Here is a 14,961-nt window from a genome sequence, read left to right as displayed (position 1 = left end):
GGGTCTCGTTCTGGCAGTCTTGTTGCCATAGATAGCATATGACGGCTCTCGCACAGCTTACGCCCTCGCCTTTAGATGACGTTTTACGTCACGGCCGCGGTATTACAGGACGTGCTACGTCCACCGCTGTGGTCGAGGGTGGCGCTGGTAAACGCTCTCAAGGTTCTCTTACACCCAGTAAACATAAATACCCACGAAAGCAGCAGATGGGACATCCGTCGCCGTAGCTCAGTTGGTAAGAGCACCGGACGCGATATTCGGAGGTCGTGGGTTCGAATCCCACCGGCGGCATGGTTGTTTTTTCTGCTGCTTTATAAGTAATTTTCATTAAACCGATTGATTGGTACTAAAAATACAAAGCATTCTCCTATGCACCTTGGTTTCGGTGACTGTTGGCTTTCTTAATATGTTTGTCAAACGAGCCCCTCATTTCCCTTACCTTGTCTGCTAATAGCTAAACGGGGGTCTCGGTTCTGGCAGTCTTGTTGCCATAGATAGCATAAGAGGGCTCTCGCACAGTTTCCGCCCTCGCCGTTAGATGACGTTCTACGTCACACTCGCGGTATTACAGGACGTGCTACGTCCACCGCTGTGGTCGAGGGTGGCGCTGGTGAACACTCTCAAGGTTCGCTTACACCCAGTACACATAAATACCCAGGAAAGCAGCAGAGTGGACATCCGTCGCCGTAGCTCAGTAGGTAAGAGCACCGGACGCGATATTCGGAGGTCGTAGGTTCGGATCCCACCGGCGGCAATGTTGTTTTTTCTGCTGCTTTATAAGTAATTTTCTTTAAACCGATTGATTGGCACTAAAATTAAAAAAACATTAAAAGCATTCCCCTATGCACCTTGGTTTCAGCGACTGTTGGCTTCTTTAATATGTTTGTCAAACGAGCCCCTCATTTCCTTTACCTTGTCTGCTAATAGCTTAACGGGGGTCTCGGTTCTGGCAGTCTTGTTGCCTTAGGCAGCATAAGGGGGCTCTCGCACAGTTTCCGCCCTCGCCGTTAGATGACGTTCTACGTCACACTGGCGGCATTACAGAACGTGCTACGTCCACCGCTGTGGTCGAGGGTGGCACTGGTGAACACTCTCAACGTTCGCTTACACCCAGTAAACATAAATACCCACGAAAGCAGCAGATTGGACATCCGTCGCCGTAGCTCAGTTGGTAAGAGCACCGGACGCGATATTCGGAGGTCGTGGGTTCGGATCCCACCGGCGGCATGGTTGTTTTTCTACTGCTTTATAAGTAATTTTCCTTAAACCGATTGATTGGCACTAAAAGTTTAAAAAAAAAATTAAAAGCATTCCCCTATGTATCTTTGTTTCGGTGACGGTTGGCTTCCTTAATATGTTTGTCAAACAAGCCCCTCAATTACTTTACCATGTCTGCTAATAGCTTAACGGGGGTCTCGGTTCTGGCAGTCTTGTTGCCATATATAGCATAAGAGGGCTCTCGCACAGTTTCCGCGCTCAACGTTAGACGACGTTCTACGTCACACTCGCGGTATTACAGGACGATCTACGATCCACCGCTGTGGTCGAGGGTGGCGCTGGTGAACCCCTCTCAAGGTTCGCTTACATCCAGTAAACTTAAATACCCACCAAAAGCAGGAGATTTGACATCCGTCGCCGTAGCTAAGTTGGGAAGAGCACTGGACGCGATATCCGGAGGTCGTGGGTTCGGATCTAACCGGCGGCATGGTTGTTTTTTCTTCTGCTTTATAAGTATTTTTTTTAAACCGATTGATTGGCACTAAAAATTAAAAAAAAATTAAAAGCATTCCCCTATGCACCTTGGTTTCGGTGACTGTTGGCTCCCTTAATATGTTTGTCAAACGAGCCCCTCGTTTCCTTTGCCTTGTCTGCTAATAGCTTAACGGGGGTCTCGGTTCTGGCAGTCTTGTTGCCATAGATAGCATATGACGGCTCTCGCACAGCTTACGCCCTCGCCGTTAGATGACGTTTTATGTCACGGCCGCGGTATTACAGGAAGTGCTACGTCCACCGCTGTGTTCGAGGGTGGCGCTGGTAAACGCTCTCAAGGTTCGCTTACACCCAGTAAACATAAATACCCACGAAAGCAGCAGATGGGACATCCGTCGCCGTAGCTCAGTTGGTAAGAGCACCGGACGCGATATTCGGAGGTCGTGGGTTCGAATCCCACCGGCAGCATGGTTGTTTTTTCTGCTGCTTTATAAGTAATTTTCATTAAACCGATTGATTGGTACTAAAAATACAAAGCATTCTCCTATGCACCTTGGTTTCGGTGACTGTTGGCTTTCTTAATATGTTTGTCAAACGAGCCCCTCATTTCCCTTACCTTGTCTGCTAATAGCTAAACGGGGGTCTCGGTTCTGGCAGTCTTGTTGCCATAGATAGCATAAGAGGGCTCTCGCACAGTTTCCGCCCTCGCCGTTAGATGACGTTCTACGTCACACTCGCGGTATTACAGGACGTGCTACGTCCACCGCTGTGGTCGAGGGTGGCGCTGGTGAACACTCTCAAGGTTCGCTTACACCCAGTACACATAAATACCCAGGAAAGCAGCAGATTGGACATCCGTCGCCGTATCTCAGTAGGTAAGAGCACCGGACGCGATATTCGGAGGTCGTAGGTTCGGATCCCACCGGCGGCATTGTTGTTTTTTCTGCTGCTCTATAAGCAATTTTCTTTAAACCGATTGATTGGCACTAAAATTAAAAAAAGTATTAAAAGCATTCCCCTATGCACCACGATTTCAGCGACTGTTGGCTTCCTTAATCTGTTTGTCAAACGAGCCCCTCATTTCCTTTACCTTGTCTGCTAATAGCTTAACGGGGGTCTCGGTTCTGGCAGTCTTGTTGCCATAGGCAGCATAAGGGGGCTCTCGCACAGTTTCCGCCCTCGCCGTTAGATGAAGTTCTACGTCACACTGGCGGTATTACAGGACGTGCTACGTCCACCGCTGTGGTCGAGGGTGGCACTGGTGAACACTCTACACGTTCGCTTACATACAGTAAACATAAATACCCACGAAAGCAGCAGATTGGACATCCGTCACCGTAGCTCAGTTGGTAAGAGCGCCGGACGCGATATTCGGAGGTCGTGGGTTTGGTTCCCACCGGCAGCATGGTTGTTTTTTCTGCTGCTTTATAAGTAATTTTCTTTAAAGCGATTGATTGGCACTAAAATTAAAAACATTAAAAGCATTCCCCTATGCACCTTGGTTTCAGCGACTTTTGGCTTCCTTAATATGTTTGTCAAACGAGCCCCTCATTTCCTTTGCCTTGACTGCTAATAGCTTTACGGAGGTCTCGGTTCTGGCAGTCTTGTTGCCAAAGATAGCATAAGACGGCTCTCGCACAGTTTACGCCCTCGCCGTTAGATGACGCTCTACGTCACGGCCGCGGTATTACAGGACGTGCTACGTCCTCCGCTGTGGTCGAGGGTGGCGCTGGTCAATGCTCTCAAGGTTCGCTTACACCCAGTACACATAAATACCCAGGAAAGCAGCAGATTGGACATCCGTCGCCGTAGCTCAGTAGGTAAGAGCACCGGACGCGATATTCGGAGGTCGTGGGTTCGGATCCCACCGGCGGCATTGTTGTTTTTCTGCTAATTTTTCAGTAATTTTCCTTAAACCGATTGATTGGCACTAAAAATTTAAAAAGAAAATAAAAGTATTCCCCTATGTACCTTGGTTTCGGTGACGGTTGGCTTCCTTAATATGTTTGTCAAACAAGCCCCTCATTTCCTTTACCATGTCTGCTAATAGCTTAACGGGGTTCTCGGTTCTGGCAGTCTTGTTGCCATATATAGCATAAGAGGGCTCTCGCACAGTTTCCGCCCTCGCCGTTAGATGATGTTCTACGTCACACTCGCGGTATTACAGGACGTGCTACGTCCACCGCTGTGGTCGAGGGTGGCGCTGGTGAACGCTTTCAACGTTCGCTTACACCCAGTAAACATAAATACCCAGGAAAGCAGCAGATTGGACATCCGTCGCCGTAGCTCAGTTGGTAAGAGCACCGGACGCGATATTCGGAGGTCGTAGGTTCGGATCCCACCGGCGGCATTGTTGTTTTTTCTGCTGCTTTATAAGTAATTTTCTTTAAACCGATTGATTGGCACTGAAAATTTAAAAAAATTATAAGCATTCCCCTATGCACCTTGGATTCGGTGACTGTTGGCGTCCTTAATATGGTTGTCAAACGAGCCCCTCATTTACTTTACCATGTCTGCTAATAGCTTAACGGGGGTCTCGGTTCTGTTAGTCTTGTTGCCATAGGTAGCATAAGAGGGCTCTCGCACAGTTTCCGCCCTCGCCGTTAGATGACGTTCTACGTCACACTCGGGGTATTACAGGACGTGCTACGTCCACCGCTGTGGTAGAGGGTGACGCTGGTGAACACTCTCAAGGTTCGCTTACACCAAGTAAACATAAATACCCACGAAAGCAGCAGATTGGACATCCGTCGCCACAGCTCAGTTGGTAAGAGCACCGGACGCGATATTCGGAGGTCGTGGGTTCGGACCCACCGGCGGCATGGTTGTTTTTCTGCTGGTTTAAAAGTAATTTTCTTTAAACCGATTGTTTGGGACAAAAATTTAAAAAAATTAAAAGCATTCCTTTTTGCACCTTGGTTTCGGCGACTGTTGGCTTCCTTAATATGTTAGTCAAACGAGCCCCTCATTTCCTTTACCTTGTCTGCTAATAGCTTAACGGGAGTCTCGGTTCTGGCAGTCTTGTTGCCATAGGTAGCATAAGAGGGCTCTCGCACAGTTTCCGCCCTCACCGTTAGATGACGTTCTACGTCACACTCCCGGTATTACAGGACGGGCTACGATCCACCGCTGTGGTCGAGGGTGGCGCTGGTGAACACTCAAGGTTCGCTTACACCTAGTGAACTTAAATATCCACCAAAAGCAGCAGATTGGACATCCGTCGCCGTAGCTCAGTTGGTATGAGCACCGGACGCGATATTCGGAGGTCGTGGGTTCAAATCCCACCGGCAGCATGGTTGTTTTTTCTGCTGCTTTATAAGTAATTTTCTTTAAACCGATTGATTGGTACTAAAAATAAAAGCATTCTCCTATGCACCTTGGTTTCGGTGACTGTTGGCTTCCTTAATATGGTTGTCAAACGAGCCCCTCATTTACTTTACCATGTCTGCTAATAGCTTTACGGGGGTCTCGGTTCTGGCAGTCTTGTTGCCGTAGGTAGCATAAGAGGGCTCTCGCACAGTTTCCGCCCTCGCCGTTAGATAACGTTCTACGTCACACTCACGGTATTACAGGACGTGCTACGTCCACCGCTGTGGTTGAGGGTGGCGCTGGTAAACGATCTCAAGGTTCGCTTACACACAGTAAACATAAATACCCACGAAAGCAGCAAATTGGACATCCGTCGCCGTAGCTCAGTTGGTAAGAGTACCGGACGCGATATTCGGAGGTCTTGGGTTCCAATCCCACCGGCGGCATGGTTGTTTTTTCTGCTGCTTTATAAGTAATTTTCATTAAACCGATTGATTGGTACTAAAAATTAAAAGCATTCTCCTATGCACCTTGGTTTCGGTGACTGTTGGCTTCCTTAATATGTTTGTCAAACGAGCCCCTCATTTCCTTTACCTTGTCTGCTAATTGCTTAATGGGGGTCTCGGTTCTGGCAGTCTTGTTGCCATAGGTAGCATAAGCGGGCTCTCGCACAGTTTACGCCCTCTTTGTTAGATGACGTTCTACGTCACACTCGCGGTATTACAGGACGTGCTACGTCCACCGCTGAGGTCGAGGGTGGCGCTGGTGAACACTACAGGTTCTCTTACACCTAGTGAACTTAAATACCCACCAAAAGCAGCAGATTGGACATCCATCGCCGTAGCTAAGTTGGGAAGAGCACCTGACGCGATATCTGGAGGTCGTGGGTTCAGATCCCACTGGCGGCATGGTTGTTTTTTCTGCGGCTTTGTAAGTAATTTTCTTTACACCGATTGATTGGCATTAAAAATTAAAAAAAAATGAAAGCATTCCCCTATGCACCTTGGTTTCTGTGACTCTTGGCTTCCTTAATATGTTTGTCAAACGAGCCCCTCATTGCCTTTACCTTGTCTGCTAATAGCTTAACGGGGGTCTCGGTTCTGGCAGTCTTGTTGCCATAGATAGCATAAGAGGGCTCTCGCACAGTTTCCGCCCTCGCCGTTAGATAACGTTCTACGTCGCACTCACGGTATTACAGGACGTGCTACGTCCACCGCTGTGGTCGAGGATGGCACTGGTGAACACTCTCAACGTTCGCTTACACCCAGTAAACATAAATTCCCACGAAAGCAGCAGATTGGACATCCGTCGCCGTAGCTCAGTTGGTAAGAGCACCGGACGCGATATTCGGAGATCGTGGGTTCGGATCCCACCGGCGGCATGGTTGTTTTTCTGCTGCTTTATAAGTAATTTTCCTTAAACCGATTGATTGGCACTAAAAGATTAAAAAGAAATTAAAAGCATTCCCCTATGTATCTTGGTTTCGTTGTCGGTTGGCTTCCTTAATATGTTTGTCAAACAAGCGCCTCATTTCCTTTACCATGTCTGCTAATAGCTTAACGGGGGTCTTGGTTCTGGCAGTCTTGTTGCCATATATAGCATAAGAGGGCTCTCGCACAGTTTCGGCCCTCACCGTTAGACGACGTTCTACGTCACACTCGCGGTATTACAGGACGATCTACGATCCACCGCTGTGGTCGAGGGTGGCGCTGGTGAACACTCTCAAGGTTCGCTTACATCCAGTAAACTAAATACCCACCAAAATCAGGAGATTTGACATCCGCCGCCGTAGCTAAGTTGGGAAGAGCACCGGACGCGATATCCGGAGGTCGTGGGTTCGGATCCCACCGGTGGTATGGTTGTTTTTTCTTCTGTTTTATAAGTATTTTTCTTTAAACCAATTGATTGGCACTAAAAGTTTAAAACGAAATTAAAAGCATTCCCCTATGTATCTTGGTTTCGTTGTCGGTTGGCTTCCTTAATATGTTTGTCAAACAAGCGCCTCATTTCCTTTACCATGTCTGCTAATAGCTTAACGGGGGTCTTGGTTCTGGCAGTCTTGTTGCCATAGATAGCATAAGACGGCTCTCTTCACAGTTTACGCCCTCGCCGTTAGATGACGTTCTACGTCACGGCCGCGGTATTACAGGACGTACTACGTCCTCCGCTGTGGTCGAGGGTGGCGCTGGTCAACGCTCTCAAAGTTCGCTTACACCCAGTACACATAAATACCCAGGAAAGCAGCAGATTGGACATCCATCGCGGTAGCTCAGTTGGTAAGATCACCGGACGCGATATTCGGAGGTCGTGGGTTCGGATCCCACCGGCGGCATGGTTGTTTTTTCTGCTCCTTTATAATTAATTTTCATTAAACCCATTGATTGTCACTAAAAATTAAAAAAAAAATTAAAAGCATTCCCCTATGCACCTCTTTTTCGGCGACTGTTGGCTTCCTTAATATGTTTGTCAAACGAGCCCCTCATTTCCTTTACCTTGTCTGCTAATAGCTTAACGGGAGTCTCGGTTCTGGCAGTCTTGTTGCCATAGGTAGCATAAGAGGGCTCTCGCACAGTTTCCGCCCTCGCCGTTAGATGACGTTCCACGTCACACTCGGTATTACAGGACGTGCTACGTCCAGCGCTGTGGTCGAGGGTGGCGCTGGTAAACGCTCTCAAGGTTCGCTTACACCCAGTAAACATAAATACCCGGGAAAGCAGCAGATTGGACATCCGTCGCCGTAGCTCAGTTGGTAAGAGCACCGGACGCGATATTCGGAGGTCGTAGGTTCGGATACTACCGGCGGCATTGTTGTTTTTCTGCTGCTTTATAAGTAATTTTCTTTACACCGATTGATTGGCATTAAAAATTAAAAAAAAATAAAAGCATTCCCCTATGCACCTTGGTTTCTGTGACTCTTGGCTTCCTTAATATGTTTGTCAAACGAGCCCCTCATTGCCTTTACCTTGTCTGCTAATAGCTTAACGGGGGTCTCGGTTCTGGCAGTCTTGTTGCCAGAGATAGCATAAGAGGGCTCTCGCACAGTTTCCGCCCTCGCCGTTAGATAACGTTCTACGTCACACTCACGGTATTACAGGACGTGCTACGTCCACCGCTGTGGTTGAGGGTGGCGCTGGTAAACGATCTCAAGGTTCGCTTACACCCAGTAAACATAAATACCCACGAAAGCAGCAAATTGGACATCCGTCGCCGTAGCTCAGTTGGTAAGAGTACCGGACGCGATATTCGGAGGTCGTGGGTTCCAATCCCACCGGCGGCATTGTTGTTTTTTCTGCTGCTTTATAAGTAATTTTCTTTAAACCGATTGATTGGCACTAAAATTAAAAAAACATTAAAAACATTCCCCTATGCACCTTGGTTTCGGCGACTGTTGGCTTCCTTAATATGTTTGTCAAACGAGCCCCTCATTTAATTACCTTGTCTGCTAATAGCTTAACGGGGGTCTCGGTTCTGTTAGTCTTGTTGCCATAGGCAGCATAAGGGGGCTCTCGCACAGTTTCCGCCCTCGTCGTTAGATGACGTTCTACGTCACACTGGCGGTATTACAGGACATGCTACGTCCACCGCTGTGGTCGAGGATGGCACTGGTGAACACTCTCAACGTTCGCTTACACCCAGTAAAGATAAATTCCCACGAAAGCAGCAGATTGGACATCCGTCGCCGTAGCTCAGTTGGTAAGAGCACCGGACGCGATATTCGGAGGTCGTGGGTTCCAATCCCACCGGCGGCATGGTTGTTTTTCTGCTGCTTTATAAGTAATTTTCCTTAAACCGATTGATTGGCACTAAAAGTTTAAAAAGAAATTAAAAGCATTCCCCTATGTATCTTGGTTTTGTTGTCGGTTGGCTTCCTTAATATGTTTGTCAAACAAGCGCCTCATTTCCTTTGCCATGTCTGCTAATAGCTTAACGGGGGTCTTGGTTCTGGCAGTCTTGTTGCCATATATAGCATAAGAGGGCTCTCGCACAGTTTCCGCCCTCACCGTTAGACGACGTTCTACGTCACACTCGCGGTATTACAGGACGATCTACGATCCACCGCTGTGGTCGAGGGTGGCGCTGGTGAACACTGTCAAGGTTCGCTTACATCCAGTAAACTAAATACCCACCAAAAGCAGGAGATTTGACATCCGCCGCCGTAGCTAAGTTGGGAAGAGCACCGGACGCAATATCCGGAGGTCGTGGGTTCGGATCCCACCGGTGGTATGGTTGTTTTTTCTTCTGCTTTATAAGTATTTTTCTTTAAACCAATTGATTGGCACTAAAAATTAAAAAAAATTAAAAGCATTCCCCCATGCACCTCTTTTTCGGCGACTGTTGGCTTCCTTAATATGTTTGTCAAACGAGCCCCTCATTTCCTTTACCTTGTCTGCTAATAGCGTAACGGGAGTCTCGGTTCTGGCAGTCTTGTTGCCATAGGTAGCATAAGAGGGCTCTCGCACAGTTTCCGCCCTCGCCGTTAGATGACGTTCCACGTCACACTCGGTATTACAGGACGTGCTACGTCCAGCGCTGTGGTCGAGGGTGGCACTGGTGAACACTCTCAAGGTCCGCTTACACCCAGTAAACATAAATACCCACGAAAGCAGCAGATTGGACATCCGTCGCCGTAGCTAAGTTGGTAAGAGCACCGGACGCGATATTCGGAGGTCGTGGGTTCGGATCCCACCGGCGGCATGGTTGTTTTTCTGCTGCTTTATCAGTAATTTTCCTTAAACCGATTGATTGGCACTAAAAATTTAAAAAGAAATTAAAAGCATTCCCCTATGTACCTTGGTTTCGGTGACGGTTGGCTTCCTTAATATGTTTGTCAAACGAGCCCCTCATTTCCTTTACCTTGTCTGCTAATAGCTTAACGGGGGTCTCGGTTCTGGCAGTCTTGTTGCCATATATAGCATAAGAGGGCTCTCGCACAGTGTCCGCCCTCACCGTTAGATGACGTTCTACGTCGCACTCGGGGTATTACAGGATGATCTACGATCCACCGCTGTGGTCGAGGGTGGCGCTGGTAAACGCTCTCAAGGTTCTCTTACACCCAGTAAACATAAATACCCACGAAAGCAGCAGATGGGACATCCGTCGCCGTAGCTCAGTTGGTAAGAGCACCGGACGCGATATTCGGAGGTCGTGGGTTCGAATCCCACCGGCAGCATGGTTGTTTTCTGCTGCTTTATAAGTAATTTTCATTAAACCGATTGATTGGTAATAAAAATTTAAAGCATTCTCCCATGCAACTTGGTTTCGGTGACTGTTGGCTTTCTTAATATGTTTGTCAAATGAGCCCCTCATTTCCCTTACCTTGTCTGCTAATAGCTAAACGGGGGCCTCGGTTCTGGCAGTCTTGTTGCCATAGATAGCATAAGAGGGCTCTCGCACAGTTTCCGCCCTCGCCGTTAGATGACGTTCTACGTCACACTCGCGGTATTACAGGACGTGCTACGTCCACCGCTGTGGTCGAGGGTGGCGCTGGTGAACACTCTCAAGGTTCGCTTACACCCAGTACACATAAATACCCAGGAAAGCAGCAGATTGGAGATCCGTCGCCGTAGCTCAGTAGGTAAGAGCACCGGACGCGATATTCGGAGGTCGCAGGTTCGGATCCCACCGGCGGCAATGTTGTTTTTTCTGCTGCTTTATAAGTAATTTTCTTTAAACCGATTGATTGGCACTAAAATTAAAAAAAAAACATTAAAAGCATTCCCCTATGCACCTTGGTTTCAGCGACTGTTGGCTTCTTTAATATGTTTGTCAAACGAGCCCCTCATTTCCTTTACCTTGTCTGCTAATAGCTTAACGGGGGTCTCGGTTCTGGCAGTCTTGTTGCCTTAGGCAGCATAAGGGGGCTCTCGCACAGTTTCCACCCTCGCCGTTAGATGACGTTCTACGTCACACTGGCGGCATTACAGGACGTGCTACGTCCACCGCTGTGGTCGAGGGTGGCACTGGTGAACACTCTCAACGTTCGCTTACACCCAGTAAACATAAATACCCACGAAAGCAGCAGATTGGACATCCGTCGCCGTAGCTCAGTTGGTAAGAGCACCGGACGCGATATTCGGAGGTCGTGGGTTCGGATCCCACCGGCGGCATGGTTGTTTTTCTGCTGCTTTATAAGTAATTTTCCTTAAACCGATTGATTGGCACTAAAAGTTTAAAAAGAAATTAAAAGCATTCCCCCATGTATCTTGGTTTCGGTGACGGTTGGCTTCCTTAATATGTTTGTCAAACAAGCCCCTCATTTACTTTACCATGTCTGCTAATAGCTTAACGGGGGTCTCGGTTCTGGCAGTCTTGTTGCCATATATAGCATAAGAGGGCTCTCGCACAGTTTCCGCGCTCAACGTTAGACGACATTCTACGTCACACTCGCGGTATTACAGGACGATCTACGATCCACCGCTGTGGTCGAGGGTGGCGCTGGTGAACACTCTCAAGGTTCGCTTACATCCAGTAAACTTAAATACCCACCAAAAGCAGGAGATTTGACATTCGTCGCCGTAGCTAAGTTGGGAAGAGCACTGGACGCGATATCCGGAGGTCGTGGGTTCGGATCTAACCGGCAGCATGGTTGTTTTTTCTTCTGCTTTATAACTATTTTTCTTTAAACCGATTGATTGGCACTAAAAATTAAAAAAAAATTAAAAGCATTCCCCTATGCACCTTGGGTTCGGTGACTGTTGGCTCCCTTAATATGTTTGTCAAACGAGCCCCTCGTTTCCTTTGCCTTGTCTGCTAATAGCTTAACGGGGGTCTCGTTCTGGCAGTCTTGTTGCCATAGATAGCATATGACGGCTCTCGCACAGCTTACGCCCTCGCCGTTAGATGACGTTTTACGTCACGGCCGCGGTATTACAGGACGTGCTACGTCCACCGCTGTGGTCGAGGGTGGCGCTGGTAAACGCTCTCAAGGTTCTCTTACACCCAGTAAACATAAATACCCACGAAAGCAGCAGATGGGACATCCGTCGCCGTAGCTCAGTTGGTAAGAGCACCGGACGCGATATTCGGAGGTCGTGGGTTCGAATCCCACCGGCAGCATGGTTGTTTTTTCTGCTGCTTTATAAGTAATTTTCATTAAACCGATTGATTGGTACTAAAAATACAAAGCATTCTCCTATGCACCTTGGTTTCGGTGACTGTTGGCTTTCTTAATATGTTTGTCAAACGAGCCCCTCATTTCCCTTACCTTGTCTGCTAATAGCTAAACGGGGGTCTCGGTTCTGGCAGTCTTGTTGCCATAGATAGCATAAGAGGGCTCTCGCACAGTTTCCGCCCTCGCCGTTAGATGACGTTCTACGTCACACTCGCGGTATTACAGGACGTGCTACGTCCACCGCTGTGGTCGAGGGTGGCGCTGGTGAATACTCTCAAGGTTCGCTTACACCCAGTACACATAAATACCCAGGAAAGCAGCAGATTGGACATCCGTCGCCGTAGCTCAGTAGGTAAGAGCACCGGACGCGATATTCGGAGGTCGTAGGTTCGGATCCCACCGGCGGCAATGTTGTTTTTTCTGCTGCTTTATAAGTAATTTTCTTTAAACCGATTGATTGGCACTAAAATTAAAAAAAAACATTAAAAGCATTCCCCTATGCACCTTGGTTTCAGCGACTGTTGGCTTCTTTAATATGTTTGTCAAACGAGTCCCTCATTTCCTTTACCTTGTCTGCTAATAGCTTAACGGGGGTCTCGGTTCTGGCAGTCTTGTTGCCTTAGGCAGCATAAGGGGGCTCTCGCACAGTTTCCACCCTCGCCGTTAGATAACGTTCTACGTCACACTGGCGGCATTACAGGACGTGCGACGTCCACCGCTGTGGTCGAGGGTGGCACTGGTGAACACTCTCAACGTTCGCTTACACCCAGTAAACATAAATACCCACGAAAGCAGCAGATTGGACATCCGTCGCCGTAGCTCAGTTGGTAAGAGCACCGGACGCGATATTCGGAGGTCGTGGGTTCGGATCCCACCGGCGGCATGGTTGTTTTTCTGCTGCTTTATAAGTAATTTTCCTTAAACCGATTGATTGGCACTAAAAGTTTAAAAAGAAATTAAAAGCATTCCCCTATGTATCTTGGTTTCGGTGACGGTTGGCTTCCTTAATATGTTTGTCAAACAACCCCTCATTTACTTTACCATGTCTGCTAATAGCTTAACGGGGGTCTCGGTTCTGGCAGTCTTGTTGCCATAGGTAGCATAAGAGGGCTCTCGCACAGTTTCCGCCCTCGCCGTTAGATGACGTTCCACGTCACACTCGGTATTACAGGACGTGCTACGTCCAGCGCTGTGGTCGAGGGTGGCACTGGTGAACACTCTCAAGGTTCGCTTACACCCAGTAAACATAAATACCCACGAAAGCAGCAGATTGGACATCCGTCGCCGTAGCTAAGTTGGTAAGAGCACCGGACGCGATATTCGGAGGTCGTGGGTTCGGATCCCACCGGCGGCATGGTTGTTTTTCTGCTGCTTTATCAGTAATTTTCCTTAAACCGATTGATTGGCACTAAAAATTTAAAAAGAAATTAAAAGCATTCCCCTATGTACCTTGGTTTCGGTGACTGTTGGCTTCCTTAATATGTTTGTCAAACGAGCCCCTCATTTCCTTTACCTTGTCTGCTAATAGCTTAACGGGGGTCTCGGTTCTGGCAGTCTTGTTGCCATATATAGCATAAGAGGGCTCTCGCACAGTGTCCGCCCTCACCGTTAGATGACGTTCTACGTCGCACTCGGGGTATTACAGGATGATCTACGATCCACCGCTGTGATCGAGGGTGGCGCTGGTGAACACTCTCAAGGTTCGCTTACATCCAGTAAACTTAAATACCCACCAAAAGCAGCAGATTTGACATCCGTCGCCGTAGCTAAGTTGGGAAGAGCACCGGACGCGATATCCGGAGATCGTGGGTTCGGATCCCACCGGCGGCATGGTTGTTTTTTCTGCTGCTTTATAAGTAATTTTCTTTAAACCGATTGATTGGCACTAAAAATTTTAAAAAAAATTAAAAACATTCCCCTATGCACCTTGGTTTCGGTGACTATTGGCTTCCTAAATATGTTTGTCAAACGAGCCCCTCATTTCCTTTGCCTTGTCTGCTAATAGCTTAACGGGGGTCTCGGTTCTGGCAGTCTTGTTGCCATAGGTAGTATAAGAAGGCTCTCGCACAGTTTACGCCCTCGCCGTTAGATGACGTTCTACGTCACACTCACGGTATTACAGGACGTGCTACGTCCACCGCTGTGGTCGAGGGTGGCGCTGGTAAACGCTCTCAAGGTTCTCTTACACCCAGTAAACATAAATACCCACGAAACCAGCAGATGGGACATCCGTCGCCGTAGCTCAGTTGGTAAGAGCACCGGACGCGATATTCGGAGGTCGTGGGCTCGAATCCCACCGGCAGCATGGTTGTTTTCTGCTGCTTTATAAGTAATTTTCATTAAACCGATTGATGGGTAATAAAAATTTAAAGCATTCTCCCATGCAACTTGGTTTCGGTGACTGTTGGCTCTCTTAATATGTTTGTCAAACGAGCCCCTCATTTCCCTTACCTTGTCTGCTAATAGCTAAACGGGGGTCTCGGTTCTGGCAGTCTTGTTGCCATAGATAGCATAAGAGGGCTCTCGCACAGTTTCCGCCCTCGCCGTTAGATGACGTTCTACGTCACACTCGCGGTATTACAGGACGTGCTACGTCCACCGCTGTGGTCGAGGGTGGCGCTGGTGAACACTCTCAAGGTTCGCTTACACCCAGTACACATAAATACCCAGGAAAGCAGCAGATTGGAGATCCGTCGCCGTAGCTCAGTAGGTAAGAGCACCGGACGCGATATTCGGAGGTCGTAGGTTCGGATCCCACCGGCGGCAATGTTGTTTTTTCTGCTGCTTTATAAGTAATTTTCTTTAAACCGATTGATTGGCACTAAAATTAA

General features: G+C 48.2%; 1 non-coding gene across 1 annotated transcript; it reads left to right on the top strand.

Moving 5' to 3' along the window:
• The first annotated feature begins 217 nt into the window (after positions 1–217).
• TRNAS-CGA (transfer RNA serine (anticodon CGA)) lies at positions 218–291 on the top strand. The gene has a single exon. It is a non-coding gene; the product is annotated as a tRNA-Ser (tRNA).
• Positions 292–14,961: the final 14,670 nt, after the last annotated feature.

Source organism: Amblyomma americanum, chromosome 7 (assembly GCF_052857255.1).
Source record: "Amblyomma americanum isolate KBUSLIRL-KWMA chromosome 7, ASM5285725v1, whole genome shotgun sequence".
NCBI lineage: Eukaryota > Metazoa > Arthropoda > Arachnida > Ixodida > Ixodidae > Amblyomma > Amblyomma americanum.
This window is presented reverse-complemented; position numbering and strand designations above follow the sequence as displayed.